Raw genomic sequence first — 26,398 nt, 5'->3', positions numbered from 1 at the left:
GGCCGCTGAATATTGTGTGACGACATGCCAATGTATTAACATGAGGTTCTGGGGCTCCTGCAGCTTGATCTGCACCCCTCCAATTGGTGGGAGGGGAGGGGGTGAAAATTCCAAAACCCAACCACACCGAGACAATCATGTTTTCCGATTCTCTCCGGATTTTGAGCCTGCGCCGGGTTTCGCATGGGCAAAGTGCACATATACACCTGGATCAGAGCTAAACTCAATAAGCTATTTTAATGAATTCTGAAAGGAAGTCAATATTGGGTATCTCAGAGTGTTCATGAGGCACTGGCTGGGTAATGTTTCACCGCCTAGGGGACCCAATAAAATGGTTCATTATATTTTTTTAAAATCTTGCTGAAATGTCTTCTGGCATTGGAACTTGCGAAGATGAAGAACCATTTTTAGAGCATCGTCCAAAACATATGAAGCTAGACTGTGGTTATCAAATGTTATCTGCAGTGATCCAGGCGATAAACTTTTTAATTGCAACCATGGAAAACATTTCCGATGCCATTTGACACTATATTTCCCATTGTCAATAAAGGAACAGCATCTCATAAAAAGTTTCCCAATTTATTTTGATGCTCCATAAACAATAAAGCATGTTCCCAAAAGTTAATTTCAGGGTTAGGAGGTGATAAATCCCCTGTAGACAGATATATGAGATGCACTGCAGTTGTATGTCATTGTTAATTCAACATTGAATTGCTGAGATCATCAGTAGCGACCAAATCACTGAAAATAATGTTCGTCTTTCTAAACTATGGGAAACTCAGATGAGGCAACTTCACAATATTATCGGGCAGTGTCCACATCTCAATTTCTCTCATTCTAGTGCAAGGAGCCAGCTGCTTAACTGAAGCTGTGGTTTCAGTAAAAATATTGAGTCACAATAATGAAATGACCAAGGACATTTGCTAACTTAGAAATGTAATTCATGCAGGATTACCTGATCCATGGTGGAACAGTATTCATCATATACATTTCTGTTTGCAGGCGTAGGGAGTATCGTGCTTGTCAAGAGAAGGGTATCCGAAGAGCAGCAACTGATCCAGGTTTGGCACTCTCAGTTCAAAGCAGCTCTGGATTTTCCTTTTTTGACTGTAAGAAAACTACCAAAGGCAGAAAACGCTGGCCCATAAATTCTGTGGAGTAGCAATCACTGTTGGATTGCCATTCTCTCTTTGTTTTTACTTCCCCAAGTTGGGAGCTGCACATTTCTCACACAATCTTCCAACCCAGTCCTGGTGGGAAATGTGCAGCACAGCAGCTCCAGACTCCTTTGAATGCAGTGCGGGCAGAGTCAGGGAAGCGAGGCCATGTCCCCTTTTGGTGGTACTGTCTGTGTATAATTGGCAAACTTGTTTCTTCAATTCACAATTCCTCCAGATAACTGTAAGGTGGTGCACTTTGGTCGGGTGAATAAGCAGGTTACATAATCTTTGGAAATTATTGGACTGGATTCTCTGATCCGCCAGCCGCGTATTTCTCGACGGCACATCGTTCGCTGGTGAGGGAATTCTCTACTCCTTATCAATTGGATTTTCCATTGAAGCCAACCCTCGCCGATGGGAAACCCGTGGGCGGGGCTGTACTGGCAGCAGGAAATGCGAATTTCAAAGGCTGGAGAATACTGACCTATATATTTAAATAGAACGGAGCAGCACAGGGATCCAGGATTACAGATACACAAAACACTCGGATAATAAGGCCACAATAATTCACTGTCCGTGTGGAGTTTGCACATTCCCTGTGTCTGCGTGGGTCTCACCACCACAACCCAAAGATGTACAGGGTAGGTGGATTCGTCACGCTAAATTGACCCTTAATTGGAAACAAAAAATTAATTGGGAATTTCCCGCGTCACCAGCGATTCTCCGATCCGGCACTGGTCTCCATATTTAAAAAGATGAGAGTAAAAGTGGAAAAGTTTCAAAAATGATCTTCAGGCAGTTCTTGCCTTTACAACATGGAAGTTACGATAAACGGCACATATGACATTTATAAATTGACACCCTGGGCGCGATTCTCTGACCCCCCGCTGGGTCGGAGAATCGCCGGGGGCTGGCGTGAATCTCGCGCCCGCCGTGTCCCAAATTCTCCGCCACCAGAGAATCAGCGGGGTCGGGAATCGCGCCGTGCTGGTCGGCGGGCGCCACCCGGCGATTCTCCGGCCCGCGATGGGCCGAAGTCCCGCCGCTGTCAACCCTCACCAGCCGGCGTGGATTGAACCATCTACCTTTCCGGCGGGGGCAGATGGCGCAGGTAGGCTCCGGGGTCCTGGGGGGGGGGCGGCGCGGGGCAATCTGGCCCCTGGGGGGTGCCCCCGTGGTGGCCTGGCCCGCAATCGGAGCCCACCGATCGGCGGGGCACTCTCTTTCTTCCGCCTTCGCCATTGTCTCCACTATGGCGGAAGCGGAAGAGACCCCCTCCACTGCGCATGCGCGGGGATGCCGTGAGCGTCCGCTGACGCTCCCACGCATGCGTCGCCTGGCAAAGTCCTTTTGACATCAGCTGGTGTGGTGCCAAAGGCCTTTGCCGCCAGCCGGTGGGGCGGAAATCACTCCGGCGCGGGCCTAGCCCCTCAAGGTGAGGGCTTGGACCCTAAAGGTGCGGAGAATTCCGCACCATTGGGGCGGCCCGACGCCGGAGTGGTTCCCGCCACTCCATTACGCCGGATTCCCTCACCCCGCTGGGTAGGGGAGAATCAAATTCCCCCTACTGTTTCAAATTTACAACATTGGTTTTGACTTTACAACGGCATTCATAAATATGATTTATAAACTTGATACGTTTTGTGCGAGCCCAGGGAAGTTGAGAAACCTCCCACCGAAACACGGAGCCACCTGCACCCATCACACATTAGGCCGTAACTCTTGCCGGAAGGTTGCTACGAGAATGATTGCTGTGGCCTGCTGATGGTGTGCTGCCTTGCCGAGCTAGTGCCCAGAATCCAGGAACATTTTTGAAAACTGGTAAATGAGGCTGCAATTTGCTGGTGAAGATTCTACGGTCAATGTGGCCTGCTGGCAGAGGTCTGAATGCATTGGGATGAACGTCTTAAACCAACGTCAATAACCAAGAGTGGGTCAGTAGTACCACCACAGACTGAGCTGGTCGGATCCCCAAGGACATAACTTGCTCGAATGGAACTGCAGCAGGTTGTGAGGAAACCAACAAGAGAGAAAAACATATTTAATAATAATATAGGGCGAAATTCTCCGACCCCCCGCCGGGTCGGAGAATCGCCGGAGGCTGGCGTGAATCCCGCCCCCGCCGGTTGCCGAAGTCTCCGTCACCGGATATTCGGCGGGGGCGGGAACCGCGCCGCACCGGTTGGCGGGCTCCCCCGCTCGATTCTCCGGCCCTGATGGGCCGAAGTCCCGCCGCTAAAATGTCTGTCCCACCGGCGTAAATGAAATCACCTACCTTACCAGCGGGACAAGGCGGCACGGGCGGGCTCCAGGGTCCTGGGGGGGGCGCGGGGCGATCGGGGCCCACCGCTCCGCGGGCGGGCCTGTGCCGTGGGGGCACTCTTTCCCTTCCGCCTCCGCCACGGTCTCCACCATGGCGGAGGCGGAAGAGACTCCTTCCACTGCGCATGCGCGGGAATGCTGTCAGCGGCCGCTGATGCTCCCGCGCATGCGCCGCCCGGAGATGTCATTTCCGCGCCAGCTGGCGGGGCACCAAAGGCCTTTTCCGCCACCTAACAGCACGTCTTTCGGGACTTTTCGGAAGAAACCGGACCTCGTCCTCTCCAGCCTGCCTGCCGCAGATGCATCTGCCCATGACAGTATCGGTAGAAGTGACCACCGTACAGTCTTTGTCGAGACAAAGTCCCATCTTCATATTGAGGATATCCTCCATCGTGTTGTGTGGCACTACTACTGTGCTAAATGGGTTAGACTTTGAACATGTCTAGCAACTCAAGACTGGGCATCCATGAGGCACTTTGGGCCATCAGCAGCAGCAAAATTGTATTCGACCACAATCTGCAACCTCATGGCCCGGCATGTCCACCAATCCAGGGGATCAACCCTGGTTGAATGAAGAGTGCAGGAGGGCCAGCCAGGAGCAACATCAGGCATTCTGAAAAATGAGGTGTCAACCTGGTGAAGCTATAGCACAGGACTACTTGTATGCCAAACTGCATAATCAGCAAGAAATAGACAAATAGACACATCTATTCCACGATGAACACCCCAGATCTAAGTTCTGCGTCCTGCCACATCCATCCAGTGAATGGTGGTGGACAAATAAACAACTCACTGCAGGAGGAGGCACCACAAAGATCCCCATCCTCAATGATAGAAGAGCCCAGCACGTATGTGCAAAAGACAAGGCTGAGGCATTCGCAACAATCTTCAGCCAGAAGTGCTGAGTGGATGATCCATCTCGGTCTCCTTCAGAGGTCCCCAGCATTGTAGTTGTCAGCCTTCAGCCAATACGATTCAGTCCACGCAATAACGGCTGAAGGCACCGGATACTGCAAAGGCTATGGGCCCTGATAATACCCTGGCAATAGTCATGTAGATTTGTGCTCCAGAACGTGCTGCACCCCGAGCCAAGCTGTTCCAGTACAGCTACAACACTGGCATCTACCTGGCAATATGGAAAATTGCCCAGGTGTGTCCTGTACACAAGAAACAGGACAAATTCAACCCAGCCAATTATCGCCCTACCAGTCTACTCTCCATCATCAGCAAAGTAATTAACAGTGTTATCAAGTGGCACTTACTCAGCATTAATCAGCTCACGGACGCTCAGTTTGGGTTCCGCCAGGGGCACTCAGCTCCTGATCTCATTACAGCCTTGATTCAAACATGGACAAAAGAGCTGAATGCCAGAGGTGAGGTGAGAGTGACTGCCCTTGACACCAAGGCAGTATTTGACCGAGTATGGAATCAATGAGCCCTAGCTAAACTGGAATCACAGGGAATCAGGGAGAAACTCTCAGCTGGTTGGAGTCATACCTGACACAAAAGAAGATGGTTGTGGTGGTTGGAGGTCAAACATCTCAGCTCCAGGACATCACTGCAGGAGTTCCTCAGGGTAGTGTCCTAGACCCAACCATCTTCAGTTGCTTCATCAATGACTTCCCTTCCATCATAAGGTTAGAAGTGGGAATGTCCGCAGATGACTGCACAGTGTTCGGCATCATTTGCGACTCCTCAGATAATGAAGCAGTCCAAATGCAGCAAGGCTTGGACAGTATCCAGGCTAGGGCTTACAAGTGGCAAGTTACATGCACGCCACACAAGTGCTAGGCAATGGTCATCTCCTGCAAGAGAGGATCTAACCATTGCCCTTGACATTCAATGGCATTACCATTGCTGAATTCCCCACAATCAACATCATGAGGGTTACCATTCATCAGAAACTGAACTGGACTAGCCATACAAAATATTGCAGTTACCAGAGCAGCTCAATGGCTAGGATCATACGGCGAGTAACTCATCTCCTGACCCCCCAAAGCCTGTCCATCATCTACAAGGCACAAATCAGGAGTGTAATGGAATACTCTCCATTTGTTTGGATGGATGCAGCTCCAACAATGCTCAAGAAGCTCGACACTATCCAGGACAAAGCAACCCTATTGATTGCTACCCCTTCCACAAACATTTAATCCCTCCACCACTGCCGAACAGTGACAACCGTATGTGCCATCTACAAGATGCACTGCAGTAATTCACCAAGGTTCCTTAGTCAGCACCTTCCAAACCCACGACCACTATCATCTGGAAGGACAAGAGCAGTCGATACCTGGAAACCCCACCACCTGGAGGTCCCCTCCAAGTCACTCACCACCCTGACTTGGAAATATATCGCCATTCCTTCACTGTCACTGGGGCAAAATCCTGGCACTCCCTGTGTAACAGCACAGTGTGTGTACCAACACCTCAGAGACTGCAACGGTTCACGAAGGCAACTCACCACCAACTTCTGAAGGGAAACTAGGGATGGGCAATAAATGCTGCCATCCCACATCCAGTAAATTATTTTGTTTTTAAACCCGCAAGAAATGAGGTCGCAATTTGCCAGTAAAAATGCTGTCTTGCCGTCAGTCACTGAAAGAACCAATCAGTCATTTTTAACACTGTTCTCAAGGGTTCCACCTTACGACGTTTTGACTTCGGACAAGGTTTCCAGGAACCAATTGTGCCACAAGTACGAGGACTGCCTGTACATTAATTATACCACAACTGAGAAGTTATCCCAATCAGAAAAGATTGAACAGGTCGGACCTCGTGGGCAGGATTCTCCATTGGTTGACACCAAAATCGGGAAGCGTGATTGGGCAGAGAATAAGTTCCGACGGCAAAATCGCTGCGGGTGCCGATTTGACGCTAAATTGCAATTCTCCGTCACTTCAACAGCAACATCAATGCTGTCCGGAACGCATGTACAGTAGACACCGTTTGCATATCATTAGCGGGACTGACCCGGTATGCTCCGGGGCCTACGCAATTCTCCACCTCCAATGGGCCAAGTTCCCGACGGCGCGGTTCACCTCTGCTTTTAGAAATCGTGAAACCGGCGCTGTGGCTGCTGAGGGAGGGAGAGGGGTTACGAAAAGTGTCCAACATCGCCATAGTTTGCTGACAGTTGTGCCGCTGGCTGGGGGGGCTTCTGCCAAGGCCGGGGGAGTATCGGGGGGTGACAAGCAGATGGGCTGTGGGGTCGTGGTGGACAGGCATGGAAAACCATTGCCGCAGCCGGAAAAATTAGCCATGCAACTGCGCACGCCACTGACTGCCCACTGTGAACTTAGGGCCACAGGTCATATAGGTGTCGCCCCAGGCCACTCCCCTTTTCTCTAGAGGACAGAAGGATGAATGGTTAGAATGTGGATCTCAAGAAGTAGCTGAAGTGAGCAGCATGGAGTCATTTAAGGAGAATCCATATAAGCATGGTGAAGGAGAAGTGAATGGCAGGTCATTTTGATCGGTTAAAGTGAAGTAGGGTGGGAAGAGCACAATCACCAGCAATAGAGCAGTGGGCTGAATGGTTTAGTTCTGTGTTGTATATTCTATGTGTTTAATCAGCTTGTTTGCTCCAGGGAGAACAACCCTGGCTACCCTAGTCTTCTCACGGGATTAAAGTTTATTTTCCCTATTTTAGTAACTCCCTTTTGCAAACATGCCAAACATTTATTTTGGGTGCATGCTTTGTGTCATTATGCCGTGTTCTCAACTTTAGACAAATTTATTTTCTTGACCCGAACTTTCTCCCAACTTTGGCAGTTTCCACAAGCAGACAGAATATCCTCGGAGCATACATTCACTCTCCATGTGAATGATCCCAGGATCAGCCTGGGATACCAATCAGCCAGTGCTTTACCAGTGCTTTCAGAAATCAATCCAATTTGGACCCATTCCCTTGCTGCACCAGCAGCAAATATTTGTTCATTTCCCTTTCAAATATTTTTATGGATTCTGGTTTCACCCCATTAGCTGTGAAGTGGATTACAGTCAGTTGTTTTCATTTGCATTTGCACCATCAAGACCTTTGCTATTTTTTCATTTCCCACTGTGTGCACCAAACATATTCTGGCAAGCTCAACAATTTAGCTTATCTTTTGACAAACAATAGATAGTATTCTTCTTACCCATGCTGATCTAGTGCAAGGGGTGTGACGATTGACCCCTCAATGTCACCCAGGCTCCTGGCACTTGGCTGCTATTCAGTGACTCTTTACTGGAAGTGTATAGATGCAGCCATCAGGAGTGAGTATGTCTGTGATGCCTCATATGGTCAAATGACAATCACGCTCCAAGTATGATGGCACGGTGACACAGTGGTTAGCACCACTGCCTCACAGCGTCGGGGACCCAGGTTCGATTCTGGCCTTGGGTGGCTGTCTGCGCGGAGTTTGCACTTTCTCCCCGTGTCTGTGTGGGTTTCCTCCCGGAGCTCCGGATTCCTCCTGCAGTCCAAAGATGTGCAAGTTAGGTGGATTGGCCATGCTAAAATTGCCTCTTAGTGTCCAAAGATGTGTAGGTTAGATGGGGTAATGGGGATAGGGTGAGGTAGGGACCTCTTTCAGAGGGTCGGTGCAGACTTGATGGGCCGAATCACCTCCGATTGCACTGTAAAGAATCTATGGGGTTTCTATGTATTGAACAGAGGGCTAGAAAATGACCCGTGCTTGGCTTTGGACATAAACCCAGTGGAAAGCACAAAACTGATGCACAAGAAGACAATTTGTCATCTTGGGTTATCAGAATGTGATTAGAGTGCCAGGGTGTCAGTTACACAATAAGAGCCCACACAGCAGCCATGGAGAAGATGAAGAAGCCAGAAGGAAATCAAACACATGAAAAAGTATTGTCAACCTTTCCATTTCAGCTTACTGTGTTCCAAAAATAAACAGTTTCAGTAAGGGTGGGGGAAGCTTGGGGGATTTGAGGATTCTGGGATTGAAGCCCCAACTGATTGTTGCTCTCTCTCTCCTTCTCCAATTCCTTCCGGATACAAGAATGCTTGGTGGTGTGGATCCCGGAGAGGCTGCCCACGCTGTGCTTCGCAGCCGAGGCAGACAGATGCCGAAGAAGGCAGCAAGATCGACGCAGGCTGCAGGCAGCACCACATGTGCAGGGGGCTGCCACACACTCGGAAGACCCGGCCGCCTATCAGGCTGAGAAGGATATGGCGCCCCGTGGAGGAGGAGGACACACCCTCCCGTTGGCCATGAAGTTCACTGCAGCCCTATATTTCTGTGCGACCGAGTCATTCCAGGGCTCGAGTCGGGACCTCTGTGGAACATCGCAACCTTCTGCCGACAGGTACATCCAGGAGGTTACTGGTGCTCTGTATGCCCGAACATCCGACTGTATCACCTTTGGCCTGGACCAGGCTCACCAAGATGCCCGGCTGCAGGATTCACTGCCATCGTTGGGATGCCCCAGGTCCAGGGAGCCATTGAAGGCACACATCTTGCCCTGCAAGCACTGGGGAATCAAGGAGTGCCCTATATTAACAGGAAGGGGTTTCACTCTCTGAATGTTCAGATCTTGTGCGACCATCGCCCGAGGAACATGCATGGTTGCGTGCATGACAGCTACATCCTGGGGCACTCGGAGATCCCCGGTGTCTTCAAGGACCACCCCGTATTGACAGGTTAGCTCATGAGGGGCAAGGGATACCCGCTGAGGTCGTGGCTGATGATGCCAGTGTGGAGACCTGAGGCTGAGGCGGAGACCCGATACACTGAGGCCCACTCTGCCACCCGTGCTGTCATTGACTGGTGCATCGAGTTGTTCAAAATGTGGTTCTGTTGCCTGGACTGCTCTGGTGTGGCTGTACAGTACAGCCCCCAGCGGGTCTCCCACTTTGTGGTGATCTGTTGTGCCCTCCACAATCTGGCACAGCAGTGGTACGACATGCTGGAGGAGGAGGACAAGGAGGAGGAGGGACTTGCGGCCTCATCTGAGGAGAAAGAGGAGACTGACCAGGAGACTGGAGGATGAGCCAGAGGAGAAGCCGTAGTATGGAGCACAGGAGGCGGCGGCAAGGGTCTGACATGCCAGGCAAACCAAGGAGGCGCTCATTGTCTCCAGATTCTCTGAGATAAGGTTGCGTCCATCAGCTCAACACCTTCCCCTTTCACCCCCCCCCCCAATCACACCACCCCTCCCCGACCACCCTGTTATCCCCTCCAACGGTCTGTGTAACATCACCCCAGGGTGATTGGCCTGTGTCGGCACTGTCAGTGGATCACCATACAAGGCAGGAGAGTAATAACCACTCTCAGTGAGGAAAGGTCTGGTGGTCCTCACAATCTGATTCAGTCTGACTCCTGGCTCTCTGCTGATAGTGAACTCACATCCATCCTCATGATAGAGTCTACATCAGGGGCTTTTGATCGGGAGGAAACCGGAGACCCGGGAGAAATCCACGCAGACACAGGGAGAACGTGCAGACTCCGCACACACAGTGACCCAAGCCGGGAATCGAACCTGGGACCCTGGAGCTGTGAAGCAACTGTGGTACCCACTGTGCTACTGTGCCACCCAGTAGGCAAGGTTGTAAAAAGCCTGCGGAATGCTCTCCTTCATTGGCAGAGCTATAGAATATAAAAGTAAGGAGATAATGTTGGAATTGTATGAAACATTGGTGAGGCCACAACTGGGGTATTGTGTGCAATTCTGGAGCGAAATTCTCCATCCCGCCCCGCCACATTTCTGCCCCGACCCGCCGGCGGGATTCTCCGTTACACCGGCCGGTCAATGGGGTTTCCCATTGTGGGGCAGCCCCACGCCGTCGGGAAACCCCCGGGCGCCGGCAAAACGGAGACTCCCGTCGGCGGAGAATGACGCCCCTGATCTCCACATTACAGGAAGCACATAACTGCTCTGGAGAGAATGTAGGAGAAATTTCCAAGAATGTTGCCAGGGCTAGAAAAGTGTGCTATGAATTTTTCCAGGTCCGGACTATTTTGGTGCCGCTTCATGCTCTCATCCGGACCTGGAAAAATTCATCAACTTCACTTCCAGTTTCTACCCCTCCATCACTTTCACCTGGTCCATCTCAGACACTTCCCTTCCCTTCCTTGATCTTTCTGTCTCCATTTCCGGCAATAAACTATCAACTAATATCCACTACAAGCCCACTGATGCCCACAGCTATCTGGATTAAAGCTCTTCACACCCACATCCTGTAAGGACTCCATCACTTTCTCTCAGCTCCTTCGCCTCTGTCGCATTTGTTCCCATGATGCCACTTTCCAAAATGATGCTTCGAAAATGTGTTCCTTCTTCCTCAACTGTGATTTCCCACCTACATTGTTGACAGGGCCCTCAATAGTGTGCCGTCCGTCTCCCGCGCCACTAGCCTTGCCCCCTCCCCTCCCTCCCAGAACAATGATAGAGTCCCCCTCGTTCTCACATTTCACCCCACCAGCCTCCATATGCAAAGTATCACCCTCCGCCATTTTCGCCAACTCCAGCGTGATGCCACCACCAAACACATCTTTCCTTCACTCCCTCTGTCAGCATTCCACAGAGACCGTTCTCTCCAAGATAATCTAGTCCACTCCTCCACCATACCCCACACCCACGCAACAGCCATGGCCCCTTTACCTCTTCCATGCTGAACATCCCAGACCCAAAACACTTATTCCAGGTGAAGCAGCATTTCACTTGCACCTCTTTCAGTCGGGTCTATTGCATTCGTTGTTCCCAATGTGGTCTCCTCTATATCGGAAAGACCAAACACAGACTGGGTGATCGCTTTGCTGAGCACCTTTGGTCTGTGTGCATTCTGGACCCTGACCTTCCCGTTGCTTGCCATTTCAACACAAGACCCTGTTAGTTTCTCTGCTGTTTGGCCTTTCACATCTTTTGTTCTCCCTGGGGACTCCCATTAGCACTCTTTTCCCATGGTTTCTGTGGCTATTTGCATCCCGTTCCCCTGGGTTTCTGTGGCTATGACTCATCTTTCATTCTCACTCCACAGGATAAATATATCCCACTGAGGAGAGTGTGAAAAGGGAGGTGGCCAATGCTGGATTGAGGGTGCTGTACCTAAAGTCGCGCAGTATACGGAACAAGGTAAATGAGCTTGTTGCACACATTGAAATTGGTCGGTACGATGTCGTAGGCATCACAGAGATGTGGCTGCAAGGGGATCAGGGCTGGGATTTAAATATTCAAGGATATATGTCTTATCGAAAGGACAGGCAGATGGGCAAAGGGGGCGGGGTTGCATTGTTAGTAAGGAATGAAGTTAAATCGATAGCACGGAGCGATATTGGATCAGAAGGCACAGAATCTCTATGGGTAGAGTTGAGGAATTGCAAAGACCCTGATGGGAGTTATGTACAGGCCCCCTAGCAGTAGTCAGGATGTGGGGCAGAAAATAAATCAGGAGATAGAAAAGGCATGTAAAAAAGGCAATATTACAATAAAAATGGGGGACTTCAATATACAGGTGGACTGGGAAAATTAGGTTGGTAGTGGATCCCAAGAAAGGGAATTTGTGGAATGTCTAAGAGATTTTTTTGGGAGCAACTTGTGACAGAGCTTACTAGGGAACAGGCAATTCTGGATTTGGCGATGTGCAATGAGGCAGACTTGATTAGGGAACTTAAGGTGAAGGAACCCTCTGCAGTGACCACAATATGATAGAATTTACCCTGCAGTTTGAGAGGGAGAAGCTGCAATCAGATGTAATGGTACTACAATTAAATAAGGGTCACTACAAAGACATAAGGGAGGAGCTGGCCAGAGTTGATTGGAGAAGGAGACTAGCAGGGAAGACAGTGGAACAGCAATGGCAGGAGTTTGAGGGGATTATTAGGGAGGCACAACAGAAATTCATTCCAAGGAGGAGGAAACATGCTAAGGGGAGGACAAGGCATCCAAGGCTGACCAGGGATGTCAAGGACAGCATAAAGGCTAAAGATAAAGCATACAAAGTGGCGAGAATTAGTGGGAAACCAGAGGATTGGGAAGCCTATAAAACCGAGCAGAGGACAACTAAAAAAGCAATAAGGGGGGAACATAGAACATAGAACATACATTAAAGAAGGAGGCCATTAGGCCCATCGAGTCTGCACCAACCCACTTAAGCCCTCACTTCCACCCATAACCCAATAACCCCTCCTAACCTTTTTGGACACTAAGGGCAATTTAGCGTGGCCAATCCACCTAACCTACATGTCTTTCGACTGTGGGAGGAAACCGGAAACCCACGCAGACACGGGGAGAACGTGCAGACTCTGCACAGACAATGACCCAGCGGGGAATCGAACGTGGGACCTGAGACCCTGGCGCTGTGAAGCCACAGTGCTATCCACTTGTGCTACCGTGCTGGGGAGAAGGTGAATGCAAGCTAGCTAATAATATAAAGGAAGATAGGAAGAGATTTTTTCAATACATAAAAGGTAAGGGAGAGGCAAAAATAAACATTAGACCACGAGAACATGTGGCTGGAGAAGTAATAATAGGGAAACAAAGAAATAGCAGACAAACTGAATAGTTACTTTGCATCAGTCTTCACGGTGGAAGACACCAGTGGGATGCCAGAGCTCCAGGAGAACCAGGGGGCAGAGGTGAGTGCAGTGACCATTACTAAGGATAAGGTTCTGGGGAAACTGAAAGGACTGAAGGTGGATAAGTCACCTGGACCGGATGGACTACACCCCAGGGTCCAAAAAGAGATAGCTGAGGAGATTGTGGAGGCATTGGTGATGATCTTTCAGGAATCACTGGAGGCAGAAAGGGTCCCAGAGGACTGATGTAACACCGCTGTTTAAGAAGGGAGGGAGGCAGAAGGCAGGAAATTATAAGCCGGTTAGCCTGACTTCGGTCATTGGTAAGATTTTAGAGTCTGATATTAAAGATTCATTTTCATTTCATTTTTTCAAGATGGGATCGCGAAGCATTTGGAAGTGCATGACAAAATAGGACTGAGTCAGCAAAGGGAGGTTGTGTCTGACAAATCTGTTAGAGTTCTTTGAGGAGGTAACAAGCAAGTTAGACAAAGGAGAACCAGTGGACATGATTTAGATTTCCAGAAGGCCTTTGACAAGGTGCCACAACGGAGACTGTGAAATAAGTTAAGAGCTCATGGTGTTCAGGGTAAGAACCTGGCATGGATAGAGGATTGGCTGACTGCGAAAAGGCAGAGAGTGGGGATAAAGGGGTCTTTTTCAGGATGGCAGCTGGTGACTGGTGGTGTGCCTCAGGGGTCGGTGCTGGGACCACAACTTTTCACAATATACGTTAATGATCTGGAAGAAGGTACTGAAGTCACTGTTGCTAGGTTTGCGGATGATACAAAGATCTGTAGAGGGACAGGTAGTATTGAGGAAGCAGGCGGGCTGCAGAAGGACTTGGGCACGCTAGGAGAGTGGGCAATGAAGTGGCAAATGAAATACAATGTGGAAAAGTGTGAGGTTATGCACTTTGGAAGGAGGAATTTAGGCATAGACTATTTTCTAAATGGGGAAATGCTTCGGAAAGCAGAAGCACAAAGGGACTTGGGAGTCCTTGTTCACGATCCTCTTAAGGTTAATGTGCAGGTTCAGTCGGCAGTTAGGAAGGCAAATGCAATGTTAGCATACATGTCAAGAGGGCTAGAATACAAGACCAAGGACGTACTTCTGAGGCTGTATAAGGCTCTGGTCAGACCCCATTTGAAGTATTGTGAGCAGTTTTGGGCCCCATATCTAAGGAAGGATGTGCTGGCCTTGGAAAGGATCCAGAGGAGGTTCACAAGAATGATCCCTGGAATGAATAACTTGTCGTATGAGGAACGTTTGAGGACTCTGGGTCTGTACTCGTTGGAGTTTAGAAGGATGAGAGGGGATTGTATTGAAACTTACAAGATACTGCGAGGCCCGGATAGAGTGGACGTGGAGAGGATGTTTCCACTTGTAGGAAAAACTAGAACCAGAAGACACCATCTCAGACTAAAGGGAGGATCCTTTAAAACAGAGATGAGGAGGAATTTCTTCAGCCAGAGGGTGGTGCATCTGTGGAATTCTTTGCCGCAGAAGGCTGTGGAGGCCAATTCACTGAGTGCCTTTAAGACAGAGTCAGATAGGTTCTTGACTAATAAGGGGATCAAGGGTTATGGGGAGAAGGCAGGAGAATGGGGATGAGAAAATATCAGCCATGATTGAATGACGGAGCAGACTCGATGGGCCAAGTGGCCTAATTCTGCTCCTATGTCTTGTGGTCTTATGGTCTTATGGAGAGGCCATCCCCCAACAGTATCCAAAACGGGACCCCAGCACTACCTTCCTGAGTCTTTTACTTTTCCTGATGGTCACCCATTCTCTTTCTGTCTGTGCAGTCCTCACCTGCAGTTGTTTCATACCTAGTGAGTGAACCAAAGTTACAGTTCCTCTCTGACCTGTTGTGAGGTTCAATGTTTTTTTTTGTTTTAACATGTCACTTCTCTGCCCTTGGCACCAGTGCCAATCATTTTTCCACTCCCCTGGATCTATCTTTGTTCTTTTCCCCTCTCTCACAATGTGCCGTTCACTCAACAAGCAGATCTGTGTCACTCTGATGATTTTAATGTGAAGCTCTGCTACCTTGAATCCTCTGGTGCTCCAGTCACTGTGTGCAGTTTCCCACCTCTTAATGAGACCATAAGATGTATTGTAGCCAGACCACCCATCAGCAACATCACAGAGGTTAACTAGTGATCAAACTGCAATTGAAAAGAGCACGGATCAGAGATTATCTGCTCTCTGTTCCTATTGAGTGCAGCTCCCATTGGGGGAAGAGTGGGAGTGATAAAACCACTCGAGAAAGGTTTCTTCTGTTGCTCAGCAGAATGTGATCCACGTGTACAAGGAAGAGATTTATATAGCACGTTCAGTGACCTCAGGATGCTCTAAACTGTGTCACTGCAAATGAAATACTTTTGAAGTTTGGCCACTGCTGTAATATAGGAACAGAGTGGCCAATTTTCGCAGAGCAAGCTCCCATAAACAGCAGCAAAATAAATGGCCTGATCATCTATTTTAGTGAGGATGATTGAGGGTTAAACATTGGCCAGGGCACTGGGGAAGACTCCTGTTCCACTCTTCAAACTGTTAGTGTCTCTCTTCTCTAATGTTACGCCACTGCCAGTCTGTGATACAAATCGGTAATGCTAAATGGCGATTGGCTTTGCCTTGAAATGTTGTTGGAAGCAGCATTTCTTGGCATTTTATTGGCATCTTGAGGACCCATTGGGAGCTTGCTTTATCGGAACTTTGTTTGAATTATCTCTGTCCGTAATCTCTATACTCGATGCTTACTGGAAAAGTAATAAGAGTAAAAGATTTGACTCTACCCCTTTATAAAATCCACTCCTAAATCTCCGCACACCAGGGAATCATAGCAATTGCAATGAAGCTTATCAAGCCTTTACTAGATCTCGAGTTAGCTATCTGTGCACAAAAGAGGACTAGTAAATAAATGGGCTTTGGCTCAAAATGGAGATTGTGATTGAAATGTACCATCCATTCACATGGCGGAACAGGTGACCATATTGTTTTTTTGTGGCAGAGAAGGCTACCACTGTCCCAGGTGACTGTTGCCACATGGCTACCTCTGTTTCATTAGGTCCATTGCTGACACAGAACATGCTGTGATTCCTGTATCTCTTATACTATCACTATTTGTAGGTGCCACTCTCATCCCCTTCCTGTTGCAGTGCTGGTTACCTGAACATGGCTGCTTCAATCATACTGAAAGAAAGTATTCACTTGCATGATTCACTTCTGTCATTCCATATTTAAAACTTCATGTGTCATTAAATTCACTAAACCCAGATGTAACCTGAAGTTAAAGAATCGCTTTCCACCCTTTCCAATCCCTCATCCATCCTGTATAGTTATGCAAGATGGAGGCCATTGTCTTGAATCCCCACCACAAACTCTGCTCGCTTAACGACAAATGCTTTGTGAGGTCTAATGTACTTTTTTTTTTGCAATATTGATGTCCTATTTCGCCCTAGGTTTCTTATCCTACATCCTCTTCACCACCAAGATTGTCTGCTTTCACCTCCGTAACAATGCCTGTCTTTGCCCCTGCATCAGCTCATCTGTTGCTGAAACTGTCTTTCACACCTTCATTACCCCGAGACTCAACAACTGCAAAGCTCTCCAGACCAGCTTCCTGTCTATGTGTTCGTACTCATCCCTAACTCTGTAACCATGTCCAGCCCTACCACCCTCCGAGAATTACACGTTGTTCCACTTCGAGCCCCTTGTGCATCCCTGATTTTCATCACCCCACCATTAGGAGCTGTGCCTTCAGTTTCTTAGGCTTAAACACTGGAAATCTCTAAGTCTGCATGGCTCTCCACCTCTCTCTTGTCCCTGAAGATGCCCTGCAAAATCTATCTCATTAACCAAGCATTTGACCACGTGTCTGACTATCTCGGTGTCAAACATTGTCTGACAATGCTCTGGTGAAGCACTTTGGGGCAGTTTATTGGATCAAGGAGGTTATAATAATGCAAGTTGTTGTTGCTAGGTTTTTCACCATTGGTGTTGAGCCAACCTTAAGTTCACTTTCCCCACTCTTATTTTCAAACTTTGAAGCTGCACTAAGCCGGTGGTACATTTTTACACTGGGGCAGTTTTTCACGAGCATTGTAAAACAAAGGACAATATTATCCATGGTGAGTTAGAGAGATTGAATTCCCGTAATAGGGTGGCACAGTGGCCTCACAGCGCCAAGGACCCAGGTTCAATTCCAACCTTGGGTGACTGCCTGCGTGGAGTTTGTACATTCTCCCCTCGTCTGCGTGTGTTTCCTCCGGGTGCTCCGGTTTCCTCCCACAGTCCAAAGATGTGCTGGTTAAGTGGATTTGCCATGCTAGATTGGCCCTTAGTGTCCAATGGTTAGGTGGGGATAGGGTTAGGGTGATAGGGCGGGGATTGGGCCTAGTTAGAGTGCACTTTCGGGTGGTCGGTGGAGACGTGATGGGCTGAATGGCCATTTCTGCGCTGTAAGGGTTTCTATGATTCTATGAATATTAAGCATCAGCTGAACATGAAGTGGAGGTTCAAAGGCTGAAACTTAGCAAAGTGTGGTAGGTTTGGAAAGGCTGCCTTTTACCACAATCTTACACACATTCTACGAACATTGAGATAAATGCGACTGATCTTCTCACCAGATCCCAAAGTAAATTGAACCACCGGACTCTGACAAGCATATTATAAATGTAATTAATCTGAGGGAAACCATCTCAGTTCAGAGGAATAGGTAATGCCTGGCTGATGCGCTTGGGCCAGACAGTCTCTGATTCTTGTTAGAGGATGTCAGCTTCAAGCTGTCTCATCAATGCCGCTAAGCAGGAGCAATTACACAAAAGGGTAACAGTGGTCAGGGTTCTCTCTTCAGTGCTTATTCTTATATTTCAGTCTGAGGTTTAACAACTCGTAAAATGGCCATCTGGACAAATGGAACTGTCAGTTTATCAGGAAGAGTTCATTCAATTTACTCTGTTCTTTCTTGCCGATTACATCTTGTCCACACCATTCCCCCCTTCGGAGCAGAACCCTCTTTTCTCTGATGATTCAACGTGCTTATCCAATGCAAAATGTGCCATTTGTTAGCACCGGAGATGTGGATAATTTGGGGGTTGTTTAGTAAGACCGGGTTCCTGGTGTTGGAAGGGATGGGGAGGAAGAAGGGTTTGAGTCTTGGCTTTATATTGAAATGAAAATGAAAATGAAAATTGCTTATTGCCACAAGTAGGCTTCGGTACGGGAATTGAACCGTGCTGCTGGCCTGCCTTGGTCTGCTTTAAAAGCCTTATTTATGCTCTATGCTACTGTCCAGAGAGTCTCTGTGGTTGGAGAAAAGTCTCGTAATACTGCTTCTTTTGTCGTTGTCATTGAGTTCTCCGTTGGTCGCCGGAGGGATCTTCTGGTTCCTCCGAAGCCAAAGGCCTTTTGCGTTGCTCACTGGCCGTGCCGTCTTGGGACCCGGTATGGGGGGGGGGGCGGTTGCCTTCGGTGGAACAGGAAGATGCCACCGGGGAAAGGGCTGGAAAACCCCATCTGATATTTCAGGCTGAGATGATGTTTCATCAGAATGGACGAAAGATGGAAATGTAAGAATTTGTAACCTAGTGAGTGAAGGGGGTTGGGCAGGGATAACAAAATGGAAGGCTCTGTGATAGGGTGGAGGGCAGGGGTGATTAAATAACAAAATATTCCATGATGCAACAGCCAAAGAGAATGGTAATGGATATTGTAAAGAAACAAACACCCTGCTCCAATGAGGCATGAATGTCTACATAGTAAACATCTCCATGTAGCAAGGAGTAAAGAAAGAAACAAGCCAACAAAAGGCAATATACACAGAACAAGATGAAGGCGGTTATGATCTAAAGTTGCTGTACTCAATATTAAGTCTAGAACGCTGAGAATGGCGCGATGAAAAATAAAGGGCAGGATTCCATGTTTCTGACAAAATTGGGGGCGGCGCTGCTTTCATGATGCTCCGCCCCTCCAAAGCGGCGTATTCGGAGACATTGCCTGAGGCCTTCCCCTGATGCTCTGCCCCCGACCAGCTGTGGAGGGGTGGTCCGGGACACACGAGCCAGCCGAAGGGGGGGACTATTTTGCTCGCTGGGTCCGCGAACGGCCGCCACCATGTGACACGGCGCGGCCGCTGCAGGCCGCCACTCTGCACATACGAGGCCATGGACCCAGACATTTTCCAGGCCGTATCGGCAGCTAGAGCCAGGTGCTCTACGTTGCTGTCCTGCCAACCCCCAGCAAAACAGGGAATCGTTGCCTTTTTTGTGCCAGTTTTTCGGCGTGGGGTCATAGCCCCAGAATCGGAGAATCAAGTCCGAGGGGTGGGATTCTTCTTTTCAGAGACTAAGGGCGCAATTCTCAGGAAAAATTTTGAAGTGTGGTAGTGAGCGGAAATTTCCGCGAGGGTGAGCCACAAGGCACCCACTGCTGTCTGGGATGAGGTCTCGATTTTGCGAACGGGAGCAGGCCGGTTGCATCACAAACTGTTTGGCGTCTGACACGGATCTCATTTTTGGCTTCTCCAGATATTCACTGGCCTTGTTACACTTGAGTGAGAGCGTAACGAGGCTGAAGAATCATGCCCTAAGTGATAACACCGGGACTGAATCGGTGCCTGACCGCTCTGGAGGGATCCTTCAGTATAACGCTAGGAGGGCCTCCCACATCATGGTGCCTTGGTGGGTCCTCCAGAACATCGTGCAGCAGAGGGACGATGTGCTGGAGGAGGACGATGGATGCCAGGCCTTGCTTGACGAGGAGGATGCTGGTGATTGGAGGCTAGATATTTAAGGTATCAACAGCCTCCAATGTCATGTTTTCATCCGCTTCATTCTGGATCACGTCTTCACCTTCGGCAACAAGTTCTTCACCCAAATGCACGGAACAGCCATGGGGACCAGATTCGCACCTCAATATGCCAACATCCTCATGCACAAGTTTGAACAAGACCTCCTCATCGCACAGGATCTTCAACCGACATTATACACCAGATACATCAATGACATCTTTTTCCTCTGGACCCACGGCGAAGATCACTGAAACGACTACACGATGACATCAATAAGTTCCATCCCACCATCAGACTCATCATGGACTACTCTCCAAAATCAGTTGCATTCTTGGACACACTCATCTCCATCAAGGACGGTCACCTCAGCACTTCGCTTTACCGCAAGCCCACGGATAAACTCACGATGCTCCACTTCTCCAGCTTCCACCCTAAACACATTAAAGAAGCCATCCCCTATGGACAAGCCCTCCGTATACACAGGATCTGCTCAGATGAGGAGGAGCATAACAGACATCTACAGACGCTGAAAGATGCCCTCGTACGAATGGGATATGGCGCTCGACTCATCGATCGACAGTTCCAATGCGCCACAGCAAAAAACCGCACCGACCTCCTCAGAAGACAAACATGGGACACAATCGACAGAGTACCCTTCGTCATCCAATACTTCCCCGGAGCGGAGAAACTACGACATCTTCTTTGCAGCCTTCAACACGTCATCGATGAAGATGAACGTCTTGTCAACGTCAACCCCACACCCCCACTACTTGCCTTCAAACAACCGCGCAAACTCAAACAAACCATTGTTTGCAGCAAACTACCCAGCCTTCAGAACAGCGACCGCGACACCACACAACCCTGCCATGGCAATCTCTGCAAGACGTGCCAGATCATAGACATGGGTACCACCATGGAGTACCACAAGGATCTGTTCTGGGCCGTTGCTGTTTGCCATTTTTATCAATGACCTAGAGGAAGGCGCAGAAGGGTGGGTGAGTAAAGTTGCAGACGATACTAAAGTCGGTGGTGTTGTCGACAGTGTGGAAGGATGTAGCAGGTTACAGAGGGATATAGATAAGCTGCAGAGCTGGGCTGAGAGGTGGCAAATGGAGTTTAATGTAGAGAAGTGTGAGGTGATTCACTGTGGAAGGAATAACAGGAATGCGGAATATTTGGCTAATGGAAAAGTTCTTGAAAGTGTGGGTGAGCAGAGGGATCTAGGTGTCCATGTACATAGATCCCTGAAAGTTGCCACCCAGGTTGATAGGGTTGTGAAGAAGGCCTATGGAGTGTTGGCCTTTATTGGTAGAGGGATTGAGTTCCGGAGTCAGGAGGTCATGTTGCAGCTGTACAGAACTCTGGTACGGCCGCATTTGGAGTATTGCGTACAGTTCTGGTCACCGCATTATAGGAAGGACGTGGAGGCTTTGGAGCGGGTGCAGAGGAGATTTACCAGGATGTTGCCTGGTATGGAGGAAAAATCTTATGAGGAAAGGCTGATGGACTTGAGGTTGTTTTCGTTGGAGAGAAGAAGGTTAAGAGGAGACTTAATAGAGGCATACAAAATGATCAGGGGGTTGGATAGGGTGGACAGTGAGAGCCTTCTCCCGTGGATGGAAATGGCTGGCACGAGGGGACATAGCTTTAAACTGAGGGGTAATAGATATAGGACAGAGGTCAGAGGTAGGTTCTTTACGCAAAGAGTAGTGAGGCCGTGGAATGCCCTACCTGCTACAGTAGTGAACTCGCCAACATTGAGGGCATTTAAAAGTTTATTGGATAAACATATGGATGATAATGGCATAGTGTAGGTTCGATGGCTTTTGTTTCGGTGCAACATTGTGGGGTGAAGGGCCTGTACTGCGCTGTATTGTTCTATGTTCTATGTTCTATTACACGTGAGAACTCCACCCACCAGGTACGCGGTACATACTCGTGCGACTCGGCCAACGTTGTCTACCACATACGCTGCAGGAAAGGATATCCCGAAGCATGGTACATTGGCGAGACCATGCAGACGCTGGGACAATGAATGAACGGACATCGCGCGACAATCGCCAGGCAGGAATGTTCCCTTCCAGCCGGGGAACACTTCAGCAGTCAAGGGCATTCAGCCTCTGATCTCCGGGTAAGCGTTCTCCAAGGCGGCCTTCAGGATGCGCGACAATGCAGAATCGCCGAGCAGAAACTTTTAGCCAAGTTCCGCACACATGTGTGCGGCCTCAACCGGGACCTGGGATACATGTTGCATTACATTCACTCTCCACCATCTAGCCTGGGCTTGCAAAATCCTACCAACTGTCCTGGCTTGAGACAATTCACATCTCTTTAACCTGGGGTTACCTCTATCTCTGGGTCTGTAAAGACTTAATGACCTGCAAACGCTTGCATTCAAAGCTTTGTCTATATATATGTTTCTGGAACCCACCTCTTCATTCACCTGAGGAAGGAGCAGTGCTCCGAAAGCTAGTGATTTGAAACAAACCTGTTGGACTTTAACCTGGTGTTTTAAGACTTCTGACTGTGCTCACCCCAGTCTAACGCAGGCACCTCCACATCACGTTTTCAATGGTGATAGATAACAATATGGCAATATCCTAAACCATAAGATATATCTTCCTGATGCTGATGGTCCAACCAGACTCTTTACAGATGTGAGATTGTCTACCCATTTACCACTGAAGGTGCTGTTCTGTGTGTAATGTTAGTGCAGAATCATGAAAATCTTTGTCAAGGACTTGGTGACCTTTATCTTGGATCTCAGGCGAGCAGCTTTCCTACAGTTTTGGTATGTAAGTAAACCCCCTCTGTAGATGACCCAAAGGTTACTGCAATTATGAAGCAATTAAACCAATAATGAACAGCTGGAGGGCTTGAAAGGTCAAACAACTGTTTCCGTTCATAGTTTTCAGGACTAAATTTCAATGGTTTTCATTCCGTTTTGAACTGATATCTCTATTTCATTATAAAACTGGTCACAGTTGAATCTTTCATACAAGTTGAGGGCTAGGTTTTATTCAACTGTAGAGAATGATTGCAATTGGCTGTCAGACAATGCCTGAGGTGGCATATGATTCATAGACACAGTATATGATTCAATTAAACTTCAAGCAGTTCAAGAATATATATCTGTAAAACAGCAATTTGTCTAAAGCATGGTGGACAGCATTTCCTGAGAGCAAGTGCCATAAACTTTGGACACATCTAATAAAAGTAAAATATAACAGGCTACTATGGATATTATTTCATTTCTCCTTCCCCAGTTTACACCGTTTTTTCATCCTTTTCCCTACAGCTCTCCAAACGTGGGTCTTGTGGCACAGTGAATAGCACCACAGCCTCTGAGCCACAAGTTTCAGGTTTGAGACGCACTCCAGGACTTGATGGCCAAGGAAGGTGCGATCATAATGTGGCCAAACAGGTTGAGTATCACCCGGCAACCTTTTCCAAAATGCCAGTAGTAGGTGGTTAGACATGCTGGGTACAGAGTAGTGCAGTCAAGCTTTAACCGCTTGTGACAAGCGAGCGGCCGGATCCTGGAAAAAAAATCTGTGGAAATCAGGGGCGGGATTCTCCGACCCCCTGCCGGGTTGGAGAATTTGCCGGGGGGGGGGGGGGCGGTGTGAAGGGCCGAAATCCTGCTGCTGTCATGCCAGTCCCGCCGGCGCGAATCAAACCACCTCTCTTACCGGCGGGACTGGCGGCGCGGGCGGGCTCCGGGGTCCTGGGGGGGCGCCGGGCGATCTGGGCCCGGGGGGTGCCCCCGCGGTGGCCTGGACCGCATTCGGGGCCCACCGATCCATGGGCGGGCTTGTGCCATGGGGGCACTCTTTTCCTTCAACCTCGGCCATAGCCTCCGCGGTGGCCGATGCGGAAGTGACCCCCCCTGCGCATGCGCGGGGATGATGTCAGCAGCCGCTGACGCTCCCGCGCATGCGCGGACTTCCGCCGACCGGCGGAGTCCCTTCTGCCCCGGCTGGCGTGGCGCCAAAGGCCTTTCCCGCCAGCCGGCGGTGCGCCAACCACTCCGGTGCGGGCTTAACCCCTCAAGGTGAGGGCTTGGCCCCTAAAGGTGGGGAGAAATCCGCACCTTTGTGGCGGCTCGACGCCGGAGTGGTTCATGCTACTCCATCCCGCCGGGACACCCCGCCCCGTCGGGTAGGGGAGAATCCCGGCCCAGATGTAAGTATTTTCTTTGCCTGACTTATGCATCTCTAGATCCAGAAAATCTGTCATCTTCCCTCCATTACAATCGTGACTGTGCAACAAAAGCATTTCTTTTGCTGGAAAACTTCTTTGAGACAGACTGAGAGCACAAAGGGTGCCAGATATATAGAATCATAGAATTTACAGTGCAGAAGGAGGCCATTTGGCCCATCGAGGCCCTTGGAAAGCGCACCCTACCAAAACCTATACCCCTACCCTATCCCCATAACCCCACCTAACCTTTTTTGGAGACTAAGGGCAATTTATCACGGCCAATCCACCTAACCTGCACATCTTTGGACTGTGGGAGGAAACCGGAGCACCCGGAGGAAACCCACGCGGACACGGGGAGAACGTGCAGACTCCGTACAGACAGTGACCCAAGCCGGAATCGCACCAGGGACCCTGGAGCTGTGAAGCAACTGTGCTAACCACTGTGCTACTGTGCTGCCCACTTGCTTTATATCTTTCTTTATATTAGCCACTGAGTGGCGAGGGGGACATGTCTTCCTCATTCAGTGACCTATCAAATAGACTTGACTTGTGTGTGATGCTAATTTCTGACCGACTTCACCGGCCCCCATGAAGCCCGCGTTTTGCTGTTTGCAGATATTTTATTGTGTGTGTAGATCCAGACAGGCAAAGAAAAACCAAGTCACATCAACACTGTGAATTGGGTTGTGCAGGTGAATGAACTACCTGAGCGGCTGGAATTGTTGGAGAGAGAAAAGTTAAATTTCATTGCCTCCAGCCTTCAAAGGGGATCATAGATCATAGAATTTACAGTGCAGAAGGAGGCCATTCGGCCCATCGAGTCTGCACCGGCTCTTGGAACGAGCACCCTACCCAAGGTTAACACCTCCATCCGATCCCCATAACCCAGTAACCCCACCCAACACTAAGGGCAATTTTGGACACTAAGAGCAATTTATCATGGCCAATCCACCTAACCTGCACATCTTTGGACTGTGGGAGGAAACCAGAGCACCCGGAGGAAACCCACGCACACACGGGGAGGATGTGCAGACTCCTCAGGAGGGAGATACTTCCTGACAACCTTAAAGGCTTAGTAATATTATAAAATCACTGTTCAGCCATCTCTGTAGGGGGCGATGTGGAGTCAGCATCCGGCAATTGTTGTGGGTGATGTGGACTCAGGATTCGGGAGTTAATGTGGGCGTTGTGGACTCCGGATGCGGGAGTTGGTTTTGGTGATGTTTAGTCAGGATCTGGGAGTTGTTCTGGGTAATGTGGAGTCAGCATCTAGGAATTGTTGTGGGCGATCTGGAGTCAGGTGACTGGATTCTCCGATCTCCAGACTAAGTGCTGACGCCGGCGTGGGAACAGTAGCGTTTTATGCCGGAAAAAACAGCGCAAGAGCTGCACCGATTCCAGGACTGTTGGGGGGGCTAGCAGTTGCGTGGGGTAAAGCACCCGGCTTCTTCGGCAAAAACGGCTGGAGAATGGCCAGGTCCATGGCTACGCATGCGCACGCCGGCGGCTTGCGGCAGCTGTGCCGTGCAACATGGAGCCGGCGACGCGCAGACCTGGCCTGCCAAATAATGACCCCCAGTAAACCCCCTCGCCACCCCCAGACCACCCCTCACCAGTCCCTCCAGCCCTCACCGAAGTCCCTCCGGCCAGTGGCACGGCCCCCCCCTGCCCCCGACTGTGGCGGTGTGGACACAGACTGCAGCCTCCACGCGTGGTCAACGAAAAAAAATAGCTTAAGTGTTCCGGGCCGGTGGGAACCCGACCCATTGGGAACGGAGCATTGGGGGTTGCTTCCGATGACGAGCGAACGCCTTTCCAACGGCGTGCGGCCTGCAACGCGATGATGCCATTTCGGAGGAAGTGGAGACTCGAAAACTGGCGTCAAACCGGCGCCGCCCCCTGATTTGGGCATTGGAAAGATTTCTCCGCCCGACCACCGATTAGGATATCGGCGTCGGGCAACGGAGAATACCGCCCAGGATTCGGGAGTTGGTGTGTCTGATGTTTAGTCAAGATTCAGAAGTTGTTGTGGGTGATTTTAAATCAGGATTTGGGAGTTGATGCGGGTGATGTTTATTCAGGATTCGGGAGGTGGTGTGGGTGATGTTTAGTCAGGATTCGGGATTGGTGTGGGTGATGTTTAGCCAGGATTCAGGAGTTCGTGTGGGTGATGTTTAGTCAGGATTCGGGATTGGTGTGGGTGATGTTTAGTCAGGATTCTGGGTTTGTGTGGGTGACGTTTAGTCAGGGTCTGGGAGTTGGTGTGGGTGATGTTTAGTCAGGATTCAGGAGGTGGTGTGAGTGATGTTTAGTCAGGATTCGGGAGGTGGTGTGGGTGATGTTTAGTCAGGATTCGGGAGTTGGTGTGAGTGATGTTTAGTCAGGATTCGGGAGGTGGT

General features: G+C 49.5%; 1 long non-coding RNA gene across 1 annotated transcript in view; it reads left to right on the top strand.

Annotated features, from left to right (window-relative positions):
* The first annotated feature begins 1,004 nt into the window (after positions 1–1,004).
* Positions 1,005–26,398, top strand: part of LOC140387708 (uncharacterized) — a 43,667-nt gene continuing 18,273 nt past the window's right edge. The window contains exons 1-2 of the long non-coding RNA XR_011933965.1: positions 1,005–1,061; positions 11,464–11,558. This is a non-coding gene — a long non-coding RNA (uncharacterized lncRNA). The remainder of the gene's footprint in view (positions 1,062–11,463; positions 11,559–26,398) is intronic.

This window comes from Scyliorhinus torazame, chromosome 13 (genome assembly GCF_047496885.1).
Source record: "Scyliorhinus torazame isolate Kashiwa2021f chromosome 13, sScyTor2.1, whole genome shotgun sequence".
Taxonomy (NCBI): Eukaryota; Metazoa; Chordata; class Chondrichthyes; order Carcharhiniformes; family Scyliorhinidae; genus Scyliorhinus; species Scyliorhinus torazame.
This window is presented reverse-complemented; position numbering and strand designations above follow the sequence as displayed.